General features: G+C 58.0%; 2 non-coding genes across 2 annotated transcripts; both read left to right on the forward strand.

Moving 5' to 3' along the window:
• Positions 1 to 1,264: 1,264 nt before the first annotated feature.
• LOC142794291 (small subunit ribosomal RNA) lies at positions 1,265 to 3,079 on the forward strand. Its single transcript, XR_012892227.1, has one exon. It is a non-coding gene; the product is annotated as a small subunit ribosomal RNA (ribosomal RNA).
• A 1,719-nt stretch (positions 3,080 to 4,798) lies between these two features.
• Positions 4,799 to 4,951, forward strand: LOC142794286 (5.8S ribosomal RNA). The gene has a single exon (XR_012892223.1). It is a non-coding gene; the product is annotated as a 5.8S ribosomal RNA (ribosomal RNA).
• The last annotated feature ends 358 nt before the right edge of the window (positions 4,952 to 5,309 follow it).

The following is a 5,309-nucleotide window of genomic DNA, read 5'->3' on the forward strand; positions in this document are numbered from 1 at the left end:
GCTTGACGGCGACCGCCGCAGGAGTACGAAAAACCACGTCAGCCGGGGCGAGCGACCCACGGCGGTCTGGGTGCTTATCGCTGCTATTATAGGGGCACCCCGGCAGACGCAGAAAGAAAAAAAAAAAAATGGGGACATGGCGTGCGTCACCGTGCGGCTTCGCAGCGTTGCCGAAGTCGCCGAGCCCTTCGACTGAGCCGAACGGCGGACAGGGAACGTTGGTCGGCCGTTCTAACCTGTCGGTGCCACGCCGAGACGTCGTTAAGGAAAACCGCGTCGTGGGCCTCTACGACGCCGTCGAGTCGTTGTACGTTTGGTGTCCAGCGTGTCGGCGGCGAGTAGCGGACACGTCGTTCACGACTTCGGTCTTTCGCAGTCGACGCGAACTTGCGGAGAGTCGTGGTGCCTCACGTTTTCGGCAGAAACCGCGGCGGAATTTTCCCGTGCGTGCGCGCACGACCTCGGTGCTGTGCCGTCAGCGTAGTGTTGCACAAACTCGTGGCCTACCCAAGGTGCGGTACGTTTGCGGCCGTATCCTCGGTGGGAATTTCGTGAGTAGGGTCGCAAATTCTACGACCTCGGCGGGTTTGAGAGCGACGTAGACTTGTGGCACGCTCAACGTGCCACACGTTTCGGGGCACACCCGCGGTGAAATTTTCTCGAGTACGCTCGTATTAGTGCCCAAGGAGGTCTGGGTACTTATCGCTGCTATTATGTGGGGGTTCTCGTGAGCGGCGTACGCGAAAGCGACCGGGTGTCTGATATGCGGCGGGCTTCGGCCTCGTCAAGCGTGTCCTCGGGTCTGCTCCAGGGGAATCCACGGCAGTCGTCTGCAGCCTCATCCGCTTGATGCGTTAGGGGCTGGTTGTCGGACGGTGCCGTTTTACCACGATATCGAGGTGTGTTCCGTGTCGTCCTCGGGCGATTCAGATGCGAAAGCGCCGAAGACGCGGGCGTGACCCGTCGTCTGGCGGCTTTGCAGTCTCGGCTCCGTTGCTAGTTCCGGCCGGTCCACCGACAGTGCAGCGGGCTTGGGCAACCCGCACGGCGCGACCGAGTCGATGCAACGAAAAAGAGCGAGCATGAACGTGCTTCTTGCCGCACGGCTCCCACTCGTCTTTCGGGAAGGTTGTGCCGTAGCGAGCTCGAACGCCGTCATCTCGGAGTGCAAAATAAGCGTGTTGGGGCGCCTGAAGGTGGCCTCCGCCGCACACAGACTGCGTCCGGCCCGCCGAAGGCGAGGACGGACGCGCAGTCGAACGATTACCTGGTTGATCCTGCCAGTAATCATATGCTTGTCTCAAAGATTAAGCCATGCATGTCTAAGTACATGCCGAAATAAGGCGAAACCGCGAATGGCTCATTAAATCAGTTATGGTTCCTTAGATCGTTTCTTCCTACTTGGATAACTGTGGCAATTCTAGAGCTAATACATGCAGTGAGCCTGGAGCCCTTTGGGTAACGGGTGCTTTTATTAGACCAAGATCGATCGGGTTTCGGCCCGTATTGTGTGGTGACTCTGGATAACTTTGTGCTGATCGCATGGCCACGAGCCGGCGACGTTTCTTTCAAGTGTCTGCCTTATCAACTTTCGATGGTAGGTTACTTGCTTACCATGGTTGTTACGGGTAACGGAGAATCAGGGTTCGATTCCGGAGAGGGAGCCTGAGAAACGGCTACCACATCCAAGGAAGGCAGCAGGCGCGCAAATTACCCACTCCCGGCACGGGGAGGTAGTGACGAAAAATAACAATACGGGACTCTTTTGAGGCCCCGTAATTGAAATGAGTACACTCTAAATCCTTTAACGAGGATCAATTGGAGGGCAAGTCTGGTGCCAGCAGCCGCGGTAATTCCAGCTCCAATAGCGTATACTAAAGCTGCTGCGGTTAAAAAGCTCGTAGTTGGATCTCAGTTCCAGACGAGTAGTGCATCTACCCGATGCGACGGCTCGGACTGAACATCATGCCGGTTCTTTCTTGGTGCACTTCATTGTGTGCCTCGAGATGGCCGGTGCTTTTACTTTGAAAAAATTAGAGTGCTCAACGCAGGCGAGTCGCCTGAATAAACTTGCATGGAATAATAGAACAAGACCTCGTTTCTGTTCTGTTGGTTTTTGGAATACGAGGTAATGATTAAGAGGGACGGACGGGGGCATTCGTATTGCGGCGCTAGAGGTGAAATTCTTGGACCGTCGCAAGACGAACTACTGCGAAAGCATTTGCCAAGAATGTTTTCATTGATCAAGAACGAAAGTCAGAGGTTCGAAGGCGATCAGATACCGCCCTAGTTCTGACCATAAACGATGCCAACCAGCGATCCGCCTGAGTTACTCAAATGACTCGGCGGGCAGCTTCCGGGAAACCAAAGTATTTGGGTTCCGGGGGAAGTATGGTTGCAAAGCTGAAACTTAAAGGAATTGACGGAAGGGCACCACCAGGAGTGGAGCCTGCGGCTTAATTTGACTCAACACGGGAAAACTTACCCGGCCCGGACACTGGGAGGATTGACAGATTGAGAGCTCTTTCTTGATTCGGTGGATGGTGGTGCATGGCCGTTCTTAGTTGGTGGAGCGATTTGTCTGGTTAATTCCGATAACGAACGAGACTCTAGCCTATTAAATAGGTGCGGGGTTCCCAGCACCTTACAACCTTCTTAGAGGGACAAGCGGCTCCTAGCCGCACGAAACAGAGCAATAACAGGTCTGTGATGCCCTTAGATGTCCGGGGCCGCACGCGCGCTACACTGAAGGAAGCAGCGTGTCTTTATCCCTGTCTGAAAAGACTGGGTAACCCGTGGAACTTCTTTCGTGATTGGGATAGGGGCTTGCAATTGTTCCCCTTGAACGAGGAATTCCCAGTAAGCGCGAGTCATAAGCTCGCGTTGATTACGTCCCTGCCCTTTGTACACACCGCCCGTCGCTACTACCGATTGAATGATTTAGTGAGGTCTTCGGACCGATGTCCGGCGCGGCCTTTCGGTTGCGCCGGTCTGTTGGAAAGATGACCAAACTTGATCATTTAGAGGAAGTAAAAGTCGTAACAAGGTTTCCGTAGGTGAACCTGCGGAAGGATCATTAACGGATTGTGAAGGGTGAGCGCCTCAGCTGCGTCTGCGCCCGACACTTTCTGCCGCTGACCCCGTTTGGACGCGGGGTCGGCTTTTCCCCACGGGGCTGCCTGAATGTGGAGCGGCACCCCGTGACAAATTGTTGCGCCCAGCGGACGCCAACACCGCGACCTTGGACGGTCGGCCAGGTGGCGGACGCGGGTACAAACGGCGCAACGCACTCATAGGTCGGCTTTCGACCCGCCACTGCACCGTGGCTCGAAGCGCTCGAAATGCGCGACCCGACCGCTGCGGGACCGCCTAGTACTGTAAACAGGAGCGGCGGAGCGCGAACGGCGAGTCGTGGTTACGTCGGTAGAAGGCGAGGCTGCGCGTTCCCGAAACGCCAGCCGAGTGCCCTCCCGACCGTTCGAGCGTGCAAGAACGAGACCCGACAATCGCGCGGCGACTGCCAAGTACGAGAGGAACGGCACAAGCGTCGGCGGTCGGTCAAGGAACTGGCGATGTGACGGGTCCGCTGTGCACCAGTGCATACCGTCCCGCCGTCCGCGGCAAGCGCCTCCGCGTCCTCGGGTGACGGAGGCTGCCGGTCGGTTCTTGCAGGCGAGGGATCTCGCTGGCACCGGTTCGCGTTGACGCGCGGCCGGTCATGGCACGGCGATGCGACGGCCGAGGTGCGCAGTACTCGATGGAGGAACCGCACGCTCCGATGACCGTCCCGCCCTCCGCGGCGTATGCGTACCGACCGTAATGGTTGCAGCAGCGCCGGCCGGCTTTTGAATTCGCCACACGAAACACGGTGCGAGATCGCGGTTAGGGGAGCGTCGACGTTGCCAGGCGTTTTGCTTGCTGCCGAGGGAAAGGCGGCACGGCCACGTCGCGCTCGTCGCGATTAGCGGGTCTGCGCGCTTTGGGAAGGTGCCGCAACGACTTGCCGAAAGAGGAAGCACGGAAGAACGAGGGACTTGGACGTCCCGACAATTGAACGCACTTGCGGCCAGGCCCTTGCTGGCTTCGTTCTTCCGCCTCGAGTAGGCTCGTACGCGGCTCCGGCGCCGAAAGTGGTCCTTGGCACCGACTTCGGTGGACGTGGGAAGTGCCGCGCAAGTACGGCGCGCCTGGCTCCACCTGTTGGCTAAAGTAGGCAGCCGGATCGGCATTTTGGTGTGCGGTGGCAAACCGTGGATGCGAAAAAAGCTTGTGCGATTTCGTGGAACAAAAAGCGGGGGTCCCCCTTTTTATGCGGAGGAGACCGACCCGCCTGCCGTGGTGAACCGCGACGCCACGGTAAAAACGGGAGAGGCTTGTCGATGGGACCGTGCATCCCGCGCTCCACGGAGGCCGGGAGGCGGCCGCCCGAGGAAATGTGTAGCCGTCGAGGCCCGCATCTGCGTGCACTCTTATCCAAATGGGTGTACCGCAGGCATTTTCTGGTTAGGCGGGCCAATGAGAGCGAGCACACAACGATACCTACGGGTCCGGCTTGGAGAACCGGCTTCGACGCCTCCCGAGTATTTATAGAGGGGTGGACCACGAAAGCACTCGCAAGTAGCGAAAGCGAAACGCCGTCCGAAACACACCGTTTGCTCGATTTGCGGCAGCCGAAAAAGGCGCGGCAGAGTTTTGGAGTCCAAGCGTGCGCTGAAAAGCGCCCTTCTTGGCCACTGTTTGGCCGAGTGCCAGAAACGTTTGGTTTTGACTGTACGGAATTGAACAAACACTTTTTCACGACTCTAAGCGGTGGATCACTCGGTTCTCGGGTCGATGAAGAACGCAGCCAGCTGCGAGACTTGGTGTGAATTGCAGGACACACTGAGCACTGATTCTTTGAACGCACATTGCGGCCTTGGGTCTTCCCTTGGCTTCGTCTGTCTGAGGGTCGGATCACATATCAAGAGAGCCTTCGGCGCACAAGGGAACGTGAGCCGTCGACTCGTTTTGACCGCGTCGGCAACACGGACAGCACGCTGAACACCTCACAGCGAGCGCCAACAGCGGCCACTCAAGGGCGAGACGGTGGCGACCGTCGTGCCAGAGCCCAACCGAAACGGGGGCGACCGACTGCATTGAGGATGTGGCACCTCGTTGAGACCGCCGCAGGACTTCGAGTCGGAAGGAAGCCTGCAGGGAAAGTGCGGTCGAGGTTGCGTACTCCTCTCTGCGACCGGGCGCGCAAGAGCTGCGAGAGCCACGGACGCGCAACTTTAACGCACGGTAAACACGAGGAGCGAAAGCCGGCC

The sequence above is a fragment of the Rhipicephalus microplus genome, unplaced genomic scaffold (genome assembly GCF_043290135.1).
Source record: "Rhipicephalus microplus isolate Deutch F79 unplaced genomic scaffold, USDA_Rmic scaffold_396, whole genome shotgun sequence".
Taxonomy (NCBI): domain Eukaryota; kingdom Metazoa; phylum Arthropoda; class Arachnida; order Ixodida; family Ixodidae; genus Rhipicephalus; species Rhipicephalus microplus.